The 17,558-nt window shown below is 47.1% G+C and overlaps 1 non-coding gene and 1 pseudogene across 1 annotated transcript; both read left to right on the forward strand.

Moving 5' to 3' along the window:
- Window positions 1-16,364: 16,364 nt before the first annotated feature.
- Window positions 16,365-16,465, forward strand: LOC134938727 (U5 spliceosomal RNA; annotated as a pseudogene).
- Window positions 16,466-17,073: 608 nt separating this feature from the next.
- Window positions 17,074-17,180, forward strand: LOC134938803 (U6 spliceosomal RNA). Its single transcript, XR_010181268.1, has one exon. It is a non-coding gene; the product is annotated as a U6 spliceosomal RNA (small nuclear RNA).
- Window positions 17,181-17,558: the final 378 nt, after the last annotated feature.

Below are 17,558 nucleotides of genomic sequence, written 5' to 3' on the forward strand. Positions count from 1 at the left end.
ATGTCAGTTAAATTAATAAAATCCAAGACAGCTGCTGAGACACAACTGTCTCTCATATTTCCCACCTAATTCCATCCCGCTTTAGTAGTTAATCTATTCAACTCACAAAAAATTCTAAATATTTTGTCTATGTCAGCAGACTATTAAAAGTCCAACAATAATCTCTTTTGCGGATCCATTATTGCTGCAAAGACTGACAAAAGTAACATTAAACTGAACTTTCAATTAATTTTTTTCCCCATTTTATTATTTTAATGTAGGTAATTTGGGCTAAATACAGGCTTTTCTTCAATAAAGGGGCTGGCAAGTTTAAGCACACTGTAATAGACATTGGCGGTATTCAAATGATATATCACGCCCAATCTCCTTTCTAAAGTGATCCCCGTTAACGCACATATCGTGCCCATAGTAATCAGATCGGGCTGCATAAAGGGTTAGGGCGCCTCGCTACCGCGGGGGTAGCGACCTGAAATGATGATACCTGACCCGTAAACAGAAATGGTGTGGAAGGGGGTGAAAAGAATTGAATACCACCATAAAAGTTAGTACCGTATATACTCGAGTATAAGCCGACTTTTTCAGCACTTTTTTTGTGCTGAAAAAGCCCCCTCGGCTTATACTCGAGTCAGTGCAGGGAAGGAGTGGGGACACGGAGGGCAGTCAGTGCAGTGTGAAGGATGGACACGGAGGGCACAGCGCGCGCCTCTCCTGTGTCCCTCCTGCGTCTCCGGCGGGTCTATTAAAGGAAGTACCCATTCGTGAGCTCTGATTGTTCTTCATTTAACAGGGCTGCCGGAGACGCAGGAGGGACACAGGAGAGGCGCGCACTGTGCCCTCCGTGTCCCTCCTTCACAAGACAGCGCGGGAGCGGCGGAAGGTAAGTAACTGGCACTGGGGGAGCATATTTGGCACTGAGGGGGCATATCTGGCACAATAAGGGCATATCTGGCACTGAGGGGGCATATCTGGCACTAAGGGGGCATATCTGGCACTATGTGGGCATATCTGGCACTATGAGGGGGCATATCTGGCACTATGAGGGGGGCATATCTGCACTGAGGGGGCATATCTGGCACTATGAGGGCATATCAGGCACTGAGGGGGCATATCTGGCACTATGAGGGGGCATATCTGGCACTATGAGGGCATATCTGGCACTGAGGGGGCATATCTGGCAGTGTGAGGGCATATCTGGCACGGTGGGGACATATCTGGCAGTGTGAGGGCATATCTGGCACTGTGGGGGCATATCTGGCAGTGTGAGGGCATATCTGGCACTGTGGGGGCATATCTGGCAGTGTGAGGACTGTGTACGGCTAGAGCTGCATTTCCCACCCTAGGCTTATACTCGAGTCAGTATGTTTTCCCAGGTTTTTGTGGTAAAATTAGGTGCCTCGGCTTATATTCGGGTCGACTTATACTCGAGTATATACGGGTCTATTAGCTATAGAACACAGACTGATTTACAAAAGGGTAAAAAGCTCTTTTTCTGGAGAAAGCTGGGGTTTTTGCTTTGCCCTATAAATCGGGCTACAACCATGATTACCCCCTTTTCTCTGACGTCCTAGTGGATGCTGGGCACTCCGAAAGGACCATGGGGAATAGCGGGCTCCGAAGGAGGCTGGGCACTCTAGAAAGATTTAGGACTACCTGGTGTGCACTGGCTCCTCCCACTATGACCCTCCTCCAAGCCTCAGTTAGATTTTGTGCCCGGCCGAGGTTGGATGCACACTAGGGGCTCTCCTGAGCTCTTAGAAGAAAGATAGTCTTAGGTTTATTATTTTCAGTGAGACCTGCTGGCAACAGGCTCACTGCAGCGAGGGACTAAGGGGAGAAGAAGCGCACTCGCCTGCTTGCAGCCGGATTGGGCTTCTTAGGCTACTGGACACCATTAGCTCCAGAGGGATCGACCGCAGGCCCAGCCTTGATGTTCGGTCCCGGAGCCGCGCCGCCGTTCCCCTTACAGAGCCAGAAGCAAGAAGATGGTCCGGAAAATCGGCGGCATGAAGACATCAGTCTTCACCAAGGTAGCGCACAGCACTGCAGCTGTGCGCCACTGCTCCTCTCACACTTCACACTCCGGTCACTGAGGGTGCAGGGCGCTGGGGGGGGGGCGCCCTGAGGCAGCAATAAAAACACCTTGGCTGGCAAAAATACCTCAATATATAGCCCCAGGGGCTATATATGAGGTAAATACCCCTGCCAGATTCCATAAAAAAGCGGGAGAATAGGCCGCGGAAAAGGGGCGGAGCTATCTCCCTCAGCACACTGGGCGCCATTTTCCCTCACAGTTCCGCTGGAAGGAAGCTCCCTGGCTCTCCCCTGCAGACTACTCTACAGAAAAGGGTAAAAAAGAGAGAGGGGGGGCATTTAATTTGGCGCAGTATATAGTTTATATTAAAAAGCAGCTATAAGGGACATAAATCAGTTAGTCCCTGCATTATATAGTGCTCTGGTGTGTGCTGGCATACTCTCACTCTGTCCCCCCAAAGGGCTTTTGTGGGTCCTGTCCTCTATATAGAGCATTCCCTGTGTGTGTGGAGTGTGTCGGTACGGCTGTGTCGACATGTTTGAAGAGGATAATGAGGTGGAGGCGGAGCAGATGCCTTTAGAAGGGATGTCACCCCCTGGGGGGCAGACACCTGAGTGGATGTGCTTATGGAAAGAAATGAGTGCACGTATAGACTCATTACATAAGAAATTTGACGACATGCCGACTGCGGGACAGCCGAGTTCTCAGCTCGTGCCTGTCCAGGTGTCTCAAAAGTCATCAGGGGCTCTGAAACGCCCGCTATCTCAGATGGCACAAGTAGATGTCGACACGGATACTGACACCAGTGTCGACGACGATGAGTCAAATTTAATGCCCATTAAGGCCATTCACTGCATGATTGAGGCAATGAAAGAGGTGTTAAATATTTCTGATTTACATCCAGGTACCACAAAAAAGGGTATTATGTTTGGGGAGAAAAAACTACCTGTAGTTTTTCCCCCGTCAGATGAATTAAATGAAGTGTGTGAAGAAGCGTGGGCTTCCCCTGATAAGAAATTGGTAATTCCTAAGAAGGTACTAATGGCGTTCCCTTTCCCGCCAGAGGATAGGTTACGTTGGGAAACACCTCTTAGGGTGGATAAAGCGCTCACACGTTTGTCTAAAAAGGTGGCACTACCGTCTCAGGATACGGCCGCCCTTAAGGAACCTGCTGATAGAAAGCAGGAGGCGATACTGAAGTCTGTATATACACACTCAGGCATTATACTTAGACCAGCTATTGCGTCAGCATGGATGTGCAGTGCTGCCGCTGCGTGGTCGGATAAACTGTCAGAAGTCCGCCGCATGACGGTGGGGCTCCACAGGCGGAGCCAGGTACGGTGGGGGCCCGCCTCATGAATTTCAGCGATCAGTGGGCTCGCTCACAGGTGGATCCCTGGATCCTTCAAATAGTATCTCAGGGGTACAAGCTGGAATTCGAGGCGGCTCCACCCCACCGGTTCCTAAAATCTGCCTTGCCGATTGCTCCCTCAGACAGGGAGGCGGTGCTAGCAGCGATTCACAAGCTGTATTCCCAGCAGGTGATAATCAAGGTACCCCTACTTCAACAAGGCCGGGGTTACTATTCCACACTATTTGTGGTGCCGAAACCGGACGGTTCGGTGAGACCCATTTTAAATTTGAAATCCTTGAACACATAAAAAAATTCAAGTTCAAGATGGAATCGCTCAGGGCGGTTATTGCAAGCCTGGAGGAGGGGGATTACATGGTATCCCTGGACATCAAGGATGCTTACCTGCATGTCCCCATTTACCATGCTCACCAGGAGTACCTCAGATTTGTGGTACAGGATTGCCATTACCAATTCCAGACGCGGCCGTTTGGACTCTCCACGGCACCGAGGGTATTTACCAAGGTTATGGCGGAAATGATGATACTCCTTCGAAAAAAGGGAGTTTTAATTATCCCATACTTGGACGATCTCCTAATAAAGGCACGATCCAAGGAACAGTTGTTAGTGGGAGTAGCACTATCTCAGGAAGTGCTGCGCCAGCACGGCTGGATTCTGAATATCCCAAAGTCACAGCTGGTCCCGACGACACGTCTAATGTTCCTGGGAATGATTCTGGACACAGTCCAGAAAAAAGTGTTTCTCCCGGAGGAGAAAGCCAGGGAGTTGTCTTCTCTAGTCAGAGACCTCCTAAAACCAAAACAGGTGTCGGTGCATCACTGCACGCGGGTCCTGGGAAAGATGGTAGCTTCTTACGAAGCAATTCCATTCGGCAGGTTCCATGCCAGGATTTTTCAGTGGGACCTGTTGGACAAGTGGTCCGGATCGCATCTTCAGATGCATCGCTCGATAACCCTGTCCCCAAGAACCAGGGTGTCTCTTCTGTGGTGGCTGCAGAGTGCTCATCTTTTGGAGGGCCACAGATTCGGCATACAGGACTGTGTCCTGGTGACCACGGATGCCAGCCTACGAGGCTGGGGGGCAGTCACAAAGGGAAGAAACTTCCAAGGACTATGGTCAAGTCAGGAGACTTCCCTTCACATAAATATTCTGGAACTAAGGGCCATTTACAATGCCCTAAGTCATGCAAAATCCCTGCTCCTACACCAGCCGGTGCTGATCCAGTCAGACAACATCACGGCAGTCGCCCATGTGAATCGACAGGGCGGCACAAGAAGCAGGATAGCAATGGCAGAAGCCACAAGGATTCTCCGATGGGCGGAAAATCGTGTACTAGCACTGTCAGCAGTGTTCATCCCGGGAGTGGACAACTGGGAAGCAGACTTTCTCAGCAGGCACGACCTCCACCCGGGAGAGTGGGGACTTCATCCAGAAGTCTTCCAAATGATTGTAAATCAGTGGGGTCGTCCACAGGTGGACATGATGGCGTCCCGCCTAAACAAAAAACTAGAGAGGTATTGCGCCAGGTCAAGAGACCCTCAGGCGATAGCTGTGGACGCTCTAGTGACACCGTGGGTGTACCAGTCAGTTTATGTGTTCCCTCCTCTACCTCTCATACCAAAGGTATTGAGAATAATAAGAAAGCGAGGTGTAAACACAATTCTCGTGGTTCCGGATTGGCCAAGAAGAGCGTGGTACCCGGAACTTCAAGAGATGATCTCAGAGGACCCGTAGTCTCTGCCGCTCAGACAAGACCTGCTACAGCAGGGGCCCTGTCTGTTTCAAGACTTACCGCGGCTGCGTTTGACGGCATGGCGGTTGAACGCCGGATCCTGAAGGAAAAGGGCATGCCGGAGGAAGTCATTCCTACGCTTATTAAAGCTAGGAAAGAGGTTACAGCAAATCATTATCACCGCATATGGCGGAAGTATGCTGCATGGTGTGAGGCCAAAAAGGCCCCAACAGAGGAATTTCAGCTGGGTCGATTTCTGCATTTCCTGCAAGCAGGAGTTAATATGGGCCTAAAACTAGGCTCCATTAAAGTACAGATCTCGGCTCTGTCGATTTTCTTTCAAAACTTGGGATCTCAACGTGATGTTGAGTTTCTTAAAATCACATTGGTTTGAGCCACTAAAAACCGTGGATCTGAAATATCTCACGTGGAAAGTGGTCATGTTATTGGCTTTGGCTTCAGCCAGGCGTGTGTCAGAATTGGCGGCTTTATCATGTAAAAGCCCTTATCTGATTTTCCATATGGATAGGGCAGAATTGAGGACTCGTCCCCAATTTCTCCCAAAGGTGGTGTCAGCGTTTCACCTGAACCAGCCTATTGTGGTGCCTGCGGCTACTAGGGACTTGGAGGACTCCAAGTTGCTAGATGTTGTCAGGGCCCTGAAAATATATGTTTCCCGGACGGCTGGAGTCAGAAAATCTGACTCGCTGTTTATCCTGTATGCACCCAACAAGCTGGGTGCTCCTGCTTCTAAGCAGACTATTGCTCGCTGGATTTGTAGTACAATTCAGCTTGCTCATTCTGTGGCAGGCCTGCCACAGCCAAAATCTGTAAATGCCCATTCCACTAGGAAGGTGGGCTCATCTTGGGCGGCTGCCCGAGGGGTCTCGGCTTTACAACTTTGCCGAGCAGCTACTTGGTCAGGGGCAAACACGTTTGCAAAATTCTACAAATTTGATACCCTGGCTAAGGAGGACCTGGAGTTCTCTCATTCGGTGCTGCAGAGTCATCCGCACTCTCCCGCCCGTTTGGGAGCTTTGGTATAATCCCCATGGTCCTTTCGGAGTTCCCAGCATCCACTAGGACGTCAGAGAAAATAAGAATTTACTCACCGGTAATTCTATTTCTCGTAGTCCGTAGTGGATGCTGGGCGCCCATCCCAAGTGCGGTTTATCTGCAATACTTGTACATAGTTATTGTTAACTAAATCGGGTTATTGTTGAGCCATCTGTTGAGAGGCTCAGTTGTTTCATACTATTAACTGGGTATAATATCACGAGTTATACGGTGTGATTGGTGTGGCTGGTATGAGTCTTACCCGGGATTCAAAATCCTTCCTTATTGTGTACGCTCGTCCGGGCACAGTGTCCTGAGGCTTGGAGGAGGGTCATAGTGGGAGGAGCCAGTGCACACCAGGTAGTCCTAAATCTTTCTAGAGTGCCCAGCCTCCTTCGGAGCCCGCTATTCCCCATGGTCCTTTCGGAGTGCCCAGCATCCACTACGGACTACGAGAAATAGAATTACCGGTGAGTAAATTCTTATTTTGGGGGAGTTTATTTACCAATCATTGAGGTGGTAATCTCTTTTCTGTTAACATCATCATCAAAACAGTAGCATCACTATTATGTTTTTATTACAGCATTTTATTCAAATGCAGTTCTGTTTTATTTACTTTTATTGTTGTTGTTGTTGTTTTTTAAAGTACTTGTTAACGATACAGTGACACCTAAGCTCACCAGAGCCTCTGTAATTCTTTCACTTGAACTAATGTACAAATAAACTTTATTTAAATTTAAAGATGTTTAAAAAAAATGTTATATATTTTATATTAAATAATCTGTAGCTGAATGACATACAGAATGCCCTAACATTTCTGATTTGAAAGACAGGGGGTACTCACACAGCTAAGCAGCGGTATGTGCATGAGAAAGGGGTGTGGTCACACTACATTAAAGGTCCATACACACGGAGCGATATAGCTGGACTATATAGTCAAAATCACTCAGCAAGTTAGTGCATATCGCTCTGTGTGTACACAGCCAGCTATAGCGATGCGCGTCCCCGCCAGGTCGCTATCGCTGCTAAAAATAGACTGTGCAGGCAAGTCAATTTTGGCTAGGTCGCTGGAAAAGAAAAAGCATCCCCTTGCTTAAATGAGTTAGCCAAAACCGCCCATAGCCAAAATCGCTTGTAAAGTTAGTCAAAATCGCTGTAAAAGTTAGTCAAAATCTCCTACAGCCAGTTCAAGGGAAAACGCTCAGTCAAAATCTCTCATAGTTAAAATCTCTCCGTGTGTATGCACCTTAAGGCTGTATCACATTGGGGCAGTGGTATGTCCCCTAGTGTGGTATACTATATCATGTGGAAGTCCTGTCCCAGAACCCCTCAAAAAATACACTCCTTTAAAGCCACACACCCCTGCTGATGGTAGCCACTGGTACTCGCAAATCTGAAATGGACAAAAGACATGATACAGTTGGGAGGTATGAAAATATATATTTTAATAGTGAAAAAGTCAAATATATTATCATTACTAATAATAATAAAATATATTCTAATACTGAACATGTATTTTCCTGTTTCTTCTATTTTTCATCATACTGTATTTCTCACCTTCTGTCTTTCTGTCCTCTTCTAATTCTTCTGGCCAGATGGCTGGCCAAGGCATCGAATGGGATTTTTTTTGGCAGTAGGAGGCATTTGTCCTGCCTGGTACGTTTGGTAGCAGCCGCGGCCCTCACCATCATTATAGTGGTTCTATGGGGGCCCCATAGGAAAAGTGTGGTGTGAGTTTGTGGCTGCCCCAAAACACCCAATAGGATTCCGACCCTGTGGGGCAAATACTTATATCTATGAACAGTAAAGTATAGCTGTACACAATATGAAATATTTTAAAGTGCTATATTTAATGGGAAGTCATTTAAATATTTTATTTATTCTTAATAATTTTTAATGCTGTATTGACTCCAATTACCATATTACAAGGACAATTGTTTTTATTATAATTGCAATACACAACAAAACTATGGCCCTCATTCCGAGTTGTTCGCTCGCTGCTTTTAGCAGCATTGCACACGCTAAGCCGCCGCCCTCTGGAAGTGTATCTTAGCATAGCAGAATTGCGAACGAAAGATTAGCAGAATTGCGAATAGAAATTTCTTAGCAGTTTCTGAGTAGCTCCAGACTTACTCTGCCATTGCGATCAGTTCAGTCAGTTTCGTTCCTGCTTTGACGTCACAAACACACCCAGCGTTCGCCCAGACACTCCCCCGTTTCTTCAGACACTCCCGCGTTTTTCCCTGAAACGCCAGCGTTTTTTCGCACACGCCCAGAAAACGGCCAGTTTCCGCCCAGAAACACCCACTTCCTGTCAATCACAATACGATCACCAGAACGATGAAAAATCCTCGTTATGCCGTGAGTAAAATACCTAACTTTTGTGTAAAATAACTAAGCGCATGCGCTCTGCGCACCTTGCGCATGCGCAGTAAGCGACTAATCGCAATATAGCGGAAATCAGCAACGAGCGAACAACTCGGAATGACCCCAATGTACCTTATTCAGACCTGATCGCAGCAGCAAATTTGTTCTCTAATGGGCAAAACCATGGGGGTCATTCCGAGTTGATCGCAGGTAGCAACTTTTTGCTGCTCGTGCGATCAACCTGACGCCGCCTATGGGGGAGTGTTTTTTAGCATAGCAAGGCTGCGATCGATTGTGCACTAGATGATTGTTTGACTGAAGTGGATGATAACGACACATCGTTACAATATTGTTAACGATGCGTGCTCCCACTGGTCGTTAACGATATCGCCTATCGTCAGAATATGCAAGTCAATCTGATGGTATCATCAGAAACTGCTTGTTCGGGGATGTGGCAGGATGGCGTCACTGAATGATATTGTTAGCGATATCGTTCGTTTGCCCGGGAGTTGAAGGGCGAACGCTGACTATATTCCTCATGGAGCATATTGTCTAGTGTGTGTCCAGCTTAAGAGACCCCAGTTATTTTATTTTTATTATGTAACATCACACTCTCACTCCAATACAGTAATTAACTAGCTGAAGTGTAAAACAAAGATGGGAAAAAAATGTTTGTGGTGTCACTAAACATTTTGCTGCAAATATGATTGATCAGTTATGGTTTAATTCTCTTAATTCAGTATTGATCTGCATGACATGGTAAAAAAGCTGCTGCTGCCACCAATTCACGGCTGATGTTAGATTCATTCACTACCACATCCGTTTGCAGAATACATCCAGCCTGAGTAACCCCCATGGCTTTATCATTTTGTCAACACTATTGCCATTTGAATATCACAGCGGAGCAATGAACTTTCTCCATACAGCAGTTTTACTACTTTAGCTGGGTCAATTATTGTGGTGGCTTGAATGACTTTAAGGAGTTAATATGACACCAATTACTTTTGGCTTATTATTGGGTTTAGTATTGGAAGTTTTTATCCTACATTCAAAACCAGACCAACATTAAGATTTGTTTCCCTTTACAAATAAGGGTTTGATACATTGTATCTTTCATTACGTAACAACTAGTTACTTGGCTTCATTGTGGCTCAGTCTCCTACATTTAACACTTTTTCATTTTGCTGTCAGCTGAAATATTTTACTATTGGCAGGTGCGCAGGAGTATTGGGCAGGAAGAATGGGAAAGAAGGGGGTCCAGGGAGGTGTAGTAGTGTATGGGGAAGAAGAGGGGGAGGACTGAGGTCAAGATATGAGGTATTGTAAGATATATGCAAAAATGGAGCAAAATATAAAGAGTGCAAGGAGGGCATGACCTGTGTGAGAGTGTAGAAAGGGGAGCATGACCTGAAGCAGAATCAAAAGAGAGCATTACCTTGTGGAGTCCATTAGTTCCAAGCACTGTGAAGGCAGTGCCACACCAAGCAATTCCTATCCTCAGTATTGCTCTGGAGGGAGATGGGATCTAAAGCATTAGTCACATTCCTCCATGACCTGGTCATGCCCCTTCCACCTAGGAACACATGATATTGTGCCATTTTATACTCCCTCTGAACAATGTTCTGCAGGGTATAATCAGAATGATATGAGCTTTCTACACTAGCAGCACCAGTACAGAAAGGCCAGTAAGCGCAGTTCCTGGTATCCGCTGCCCAGTCCTAGTCAATAACTAGATCCTAGACAACAAGCTGCAGACTCCTCAGTTCTAAATCTTTAGGGCTAATGTCATTTCCAACACCATTGACAGAGCCTGACCTCCATGCGATGTGCCGTCTGAGTGCAACCACTGGTCTTGCCCACAAAAGCTGCAGCTGTAAACTAGACATGGGATGCCCCCCCCCCCCTCTCTAAAGGTATACCGCCCACCTTTTTTTACTTTAAAATAAGGAATCTGTGCACTTTGAATGCATGGCCCCTGAAAAGGAGGTGTGGCTTCACGAGCCAGTTTCATTACTCTCGGGATGCTGAGCTGCTCCAGGCTCTCCCCACAGTATCTATTCCCTTGATCTATTGCCCGCCAACTACCCCTCCCCTCTTCCCCCCAGTCCCCAACTGGGTGGTATGTGATTGTCAAGAATCTGGACACCACTGGACAGAGCAAATAAAGATCAATGTATTTATAATTTTTAAAAAAGGGATTAGAATGGGTCATTTAGGTAGGGGTTGGCAGGCTGAGCAAGGTGGTGCCCTGTCTTGAACCAATGTATCTGATAAGTGCCTCATGACAAAATCCCAGTTACAGCCTTGAAGGGAAGAACACAATGTCAGCACTGGAGATCAGTGCCTTTTCTTGCGGCGGACGAGCTGTGCGACCACATGGGGCACCCGCTATGGCACTATGTACCCCATTCTGCTCCCCCTCCTTCCTCCTCTTCCCTAGTACTCTACTTGGGGGTGGACTTTTGACGCAACCACGTCATTCTGTGAAACTCCGCCCCCTATTATGAGTGCGGTGCCCTTATTATGAGTGCCGTCTGTAAAGGGTGCGGCACACCTAGCATAAATGAGTAGATGAGCAGGCAATACGCAGTCAGAATGTTTATATATGTGTGTGTGTGTGAGATGGTGCCCAGCGGAGGAAAGAGTGGGGGTTGCTTACCCCTCTGCGGCGTCGTTGGAGTCGGAGGGAGCAAGAGGCGGATCGGCGAATGAGGATGAGCTTGCATCTGAGAGGATTCAAGGTCATCCAATCGGCTTGCGACATTTTGAAAATGGCGCCGTCCGCGAGCCAATCACGGCTTGTGGAACAGCAGCCAATGAACGCGGTTGCGGCAAGACAATCGGGATCGCAGTGTCATAGCCCCGCCCCCATCCCAGTGTCTTATATTAGATGCTGCCGAGCGGGAGAGGGCAGTGAGCCGGCAGACGGAGAGCAGAGAAGAGTTCCAGAAGAACAGAAGAGCTGCAGCGGCCACGAAAGAGGCCAGAAGCCGGCAGGATCAAGCCAGAAGGCGGCGGCCGTGTAAGAAGGAGTGTCGGCAGACCCCAGAGGATGGCGGCTGCTGGTGCAGGCCTGCGCAAAAGCTGAGGACTGGAGGGCACTGCAGTGATGGAAAGCAAAAGAGCTCAACGAACTTCCCCACTGCAGGCTCTCCCACCAACCTGGGTAAGTGGCCCTGAGCCACCACCACCTTTCTGTAACCTCCCTTCCTGCCCATGGGCACTGATAGCCAGGCGCTAGGCCCGTGGGCACTGATAACTGGGCGCTAGGTCCCTAGGCCCGTGTCCGTACACCAGGGAATCTACCAGAGGGTGGTACCAGAGCAGCCCTGCTCAAGGTCATACAGCAGGGCTCCACCCCGTGTAACGGGGGATGGACTTATGGTACAGAGCCCTCTCCGGCCAGGTCCTCGCAGCAAGTGGGCTGTGAGGCTGCTCGCACGGGGCCTGTTGCTGGTTGGGTATGAAGGGCTGGCTGGCCCTCACTTTCTGTATGCCATTTGGGATCAGAGAAGCTGTGGAGAGACGTCCCACCCCACATGCTATACCATCCCGTAAACCTGAAGTAGACGCCTGAGGGTTCAATACAGGTACTTGCTAGCCGGCGCGAAGGGGCTAGACTATTCACCGGATCAGAGTCGTAGGTATTTTACATTGTTGTTGCATGTTACTACTGTTGTTACTCTGTATGTGTATATTCTGTTTGCTAGAGATAGTTATCACAGTTTGCCCCAGTTGTATTTGTTGTTCAGAGATTTGCAGTACAATAGGCCAAGTTAGTTGTTTGCCTATTTACTAGTTTATTGTTAGGGAGGCTGCTGTCATTTTCTCTCCAGGAGCAGGGACCCGCAACAAGCAAATTGACAAGAGTGGCCGTGTGAATATTCCTCTCTGTCATTGTGTATTGGTCTGCGTTGGACGCCAGTTCGTGAGACCTCACTAGGTCGAGTGAAGCTCACCTTCACCTGGTGCGCAAGTTCCAATAGGTTACGTTCAGGTGGCTGAGGCCTTAGGGCCAATAATGTTTTCCACCTAACCGGTGAAGGTAACCGCCACCCCCGTTGTGTCCCCTTTCGCGCTCTCGGAAAGGGTAGATACCCGGTGACTAGTGTCCCTCTTTCTTTATCATCCACTAGGGGTCACTGGAGTACTCTTGGGATATGGACGGGCGTAGCCGAACAAAGGCACTGAATATTCAAATTCAGGACTCTCCCCCCCCTCCATATCCCCAAGTACCTCAGTGTACCTTGCCAGTGTTTTTTCGGTGCTCACAGATGAACATCGGCTTGTGGCAATGGCCACTTTTCAGAAGATTTTTATTTTTAATTTTTACACTTCCCGTCCCAGTTTCTGAAAAACATGGGTCCGGGATGGTGCCGCTGCAAGGCAGCGGATGGCGTGTCGGTCCTCACAAAGAGCACCCTCACAGCCACAGGCGCTATAGGCAAGCGCATGGCGTGTCGGTCCTCACAAAGAGCACCCTCACAGCCACAGGCGCTATAGGCAAGCGCATGGCGTGTCGGTCCTCACAAAGAGCACCCTCACAGCCACAGGCAGCCACTGTCTCCTGCAAACTGAACGGAGCTTACAGGAAGAAGCTCCGTCACAGCCAGAAGGAGACAAAGAGCTGGAAAGATCTACAGCTGCAACGCAGCCAAGATGAGATGCTGGAGGCTGAAACGGAGCAGAGAGAAGCTCGTCACAGCCAGGAGAAGGCAGCACAAGGTATGAGTGTCAGGGCGGTCAGCTCACGCTGCCGCCCTGCTGTGTGTGAGCTGTAGAATGCCATAGCCGCTGAGCACGGGAGTGTTATAACTAACAGAGCGGCCGCACGTCACTCAGACGCCGGCCGCTCTCACTGCTCTGATGCGGCACCGCTACACGCCGCCGACATCCTCCGGGCGCTCAACTAAGCAGAGCGGCCGCACGTCACTCAGACGCCGGCCGCTCTCACGGCTCTGATGCGGCACCGCTACACGCCGCCGACATCCTCCGGGCGCTCAACTAAGCAGAGCGGCCGCACGTCACTCAGACGCCGGCCGCTCTCACGGCTCTGATGCGGCACCGCTACACGCCGCCGACATCCTCCGGGCGCTCAACTAAGCAGAGCGGCCGCACGTCACTCAGACGCCGGCCGCTCTCGCTGCTCTGATGGCCCGGCACGCCGCCGAGACGCTCCTCTGTACTAAAGAGCGGCCGCACGTCACTAAAGGACGCCGGCCGCTCTTCCAGTGAGACACCGCAGACACAGGGAGACTGTGTACTGCTGTAGGAAGCAGCTGCCGGACGGCTCCCCGGCGCTAGATTCAGGCGCTCTCCCTGTTCCCGATCTCCGTACGCTGCAGGTAAGGGATGCAGGGGGGGGGAGGGGGAATAATACCCATGGCAGCAGCAAAGGCTGCATGGGTTCAAAATACACAAGCAGCGCAGCACTTTAAACAATGTACACTGTGTACTGGGATGTTTCAGCACGTTTTATATATATATAAATATAATAAAGCTTTTGCTGGCGAAACTGTCTATAATATATATGTGTAAACACTTTGTATATATATATATAATATATATATGAGGCTTTGGCTGGCAATAGGTTATCAGTGGCATACCCTATTGCACGTTTAACCATGTTTTCTGTTATTTTTGGTTACACTGGCATACACTGCAGGCAGTGCTCATATTATTTGAATAAATGCACTGTATAATAGGCTATTAAGCTTAGTAACTGTATAATAGGCTATTAAGCTTAGTAACTGTATAATAGGCTATTAAGCCTATATTAAAACTGCAGCAGGTAACCTGTACTGTGATTTTCTAGGAAAGCATGGCATGACGGCCATTTTAATCATTGCTGGTTTTTTCCAGTTATAATTCCAGACTGTACACCTCTACTCCACAAGGAGGCGCAGGGGTGTTAGTGGGAATTTTTAGTTCAATTCTAGAACATTCCTGCCCTACATCTTTAAGCCACCAGAAGGCGCAGGGGTGTTAGTAGGAATTTGGTTCGGGTTTCATGCCCATGTGAACTGCTTTTCACATAAAGAACACTTTAGTTTCCTAATAAATATGCTGTTCAGCAATAACATATATATATAGATATATATGCCATATAATAATGGTATTAAGTCGTGCAAGTGTCTGTCTGTTGCCTATTATGATGTTTGTCTACATAGCGAATAAGGCTCTAGTGCAGACTAAAAATGTTAACATTGGCAATTCAAGTTAAAACAGCGGTAATCGGAGTCTCAGAATAACTCCGCCAGCGCTAACAAAAGACAATCTTTCCAAAGTGACAATTTTCCTTTGGGTACCAGAGTGTTTATTTCACTAGTCTTATAATTTAATGCACGATTCTATGTCAAATCTCACACCGATAACTACGAGTGAGAAGGGTACATTAGTCCAGCACTCAGATAGTGCGGGGTTTTGGACAACCATAAATAATCGTTTCCAAAAGGACGCGATCCGCCATTGGTATATGCGTTTCTGTCAAACATTATAAAAACCACAGATACATTTGGGTCACTAGAATCTATGTATGAAACCATACCGATCACGGTTAAAAGAAGCTGCAGAGTATATCTGTAAAGCTTCTGCTAACGCCGGTTACTTTCATTGTCGTTAGTAACGCGCGACAAGGCCAGAGCTTGTTTGCTCCTAAATTTGATATATGTGTAACGACATTTTATCCCTTTAGGATATTCTGCCATTAGCGCATACAATTTACTTGTAACAGCGTTTTATTCCTTTATAAAAAAAAAAAAAAAAAAAAAAAAGTCACGCCTTGTAACGAGTGCTTGCTTCGGCAGCACAAAATTGGAAGGTTCACATGCAAATTCTTGAAGCGTTCCATATACAGGACGTTACAGTCACAAGTCAGTGGGTTGATGACCTCTTTTACAATTGTGGAAGTGTGTCTTTTCATGTTACAGTTGCGAGGTTTCATGACTTCAACTCATATATGTCTCAGCTATTTACAGCTTGGAGTACAAAACTGCTTCTGTCGAACGGGTTGGCAGGTTGTCATTTAGTCTTTGCTGGTTTATAAACCAGGCAGTAGTACGCCAACAGAGTCAGAGTTACTTATTCCCCTCTGTTTGAGCAAAATCAAACAGCTCCGTTCCAATATCAATCAGCAAGTAATTTTCTGCAGTTAGTTTTTGCTTATTGAAGACACAAAATTGTATAATTGCATTTGACCTTCACAATGCGTATTTACACAGTCCGGTTTCTTCATCACAGGTTTAGCGTTTGCAAATCGCCGCAACCATTAACCATTTCATTTCTACAGTTGCTTATCGCTTCCTGTATTTACCAAAGTGATGTTGGAATGATAGCTCATCTCACATAAGAACTATGTATCAACAAAGTTCCTATATCTTGCGTTACTAAGGTATACTGCGGTAGCAGATTAAGTAACAATCACATCTAAGTCTGTCTAAACGATGTCAATTCCTAGGTAAGATTATAAATATGGTAATTCAAAGACTTTTACCTACTACACCAGCAACAACAAAAGTACACTTACACTAGCGGTACATTGGTGTATTCACTTATTAAGAATAAAGATGGGTTTTCAATTTAGTTCGCCACCCTTCATTTGCTTTACCCACAAAGGAACAAGGGTGCGTATACTCTGGATTACAGTCACAGAGAGTCAGGATTTGTCGTTATAAGGTTCTAAAACACGACAGATTGCTGTCGATAAATGTACTAGAACTCTGTGCATTTTACAATGCAATAGATAAATGTCCTAGAACTATGTGCATTTTACAATGCAATAAATCGCTTTCAGTCTGACCAGGGATAGACTCTGGTTTCTCTTCAGAACAAATAAATCTTTCGCTTTTTACTAAAGATTTCTGTGGAGAGGAACAACCGTGAGTTTCATGTAATTTTGTTTTTCATACCTGGCTCACGCTGCCCTTAAGCAGTCAAACAAAGCAACGGCAGTTGCATACTCAACAACCAATGAGAACCAATAAGCCGCATGGCAAGGCGGTAGGTAACTCAAATCTTCAATGGCTCAGAACGCCATTATGTGAAAATGTCAAAATATCAATCCGTGAGTGGACATCTGTTAGACAGACGATCTCACCTGTCAGGGTTTGGATTTTAAAACACTGGACATTAAATCCAGAGGTGTTTCAGATGTGAGTCCACAGAAGGGGGTTACCCTCAAGTATACATGAGGGCATCTCACCACAATTACAAAAGCTCAGTATGTGTACATCACATTCATGGGGTCATTCAGCATCGTGTATCTGGCTTCACCAATTTCCGCTTCCTTCTTCGTTGCCAAAACGGATCAGAAGACAGTTCGTCACAGGCATACTGGTGGTATCTTATGGGTTTCAGAGAAGTTTGCTTCTCGAATTTTCAAGGAATACTTGCACACGATCTTGGCCCGCTCATAATACGTCCAACCTGTTACATCAGGGAACGTTCTTTTACCCATAGTTACCTATGTACCTATTATCTATGTACCGCAGCTGCGGTTGACGGGGTGAGGGTTCAGTGCTCGCTTCGGCAGCACATATACTAAAGTTGGAACGATACAGAGAAGATTAGCATGGCCCCTGCGCAAGGATGACACGCAAATTCGTGAAACGTTCCATAAGACCGCCCTCTTAAAAAAATAGAGCATTACAGTATCGGTTATACCAACCATGTAACGAAATAGTAAGCCGCTTAAGGCAGCTCATTATTAAAACATTTCGTGTGCTTACATAGGTTGTAAACCTCAGAAGTTTCCAACATCATACTTCAAGTACCCGTATTCTGTTAAACGGGATGGAATGGAAAACTGCGTTCATCTGCACTAACAGTGCAGGTATCTGTGTGGTAAACGTATTTTCAAAGAAGTTTGCCTCTATTTGCGTCTGTAAACATCTTTCTACAAGGTGTCACCAAAGTTCAGACTCTATTTATCCCACCTACAGCGCCAGGCGATTTGAGGTTGGGTTCAGATTTATTACAGTTTTCATATTTTGGAACCCTTT

Source organism: Pseudophryne corroboree, chromosome 6 (assembly GCF_028390025.1).
Source record: "Pseudophryne corroboree isolate aPseCor3 chromosome 6, aPseCor3.hap2, whole genome shotgun sequence".
Classification (NCBI taxonomy): Eukaryota; Metazoa; Chordata; class Amphibia; order Anura; family Myobatrachidae; genus Pseudophryne; species Pseudophryne corroboree.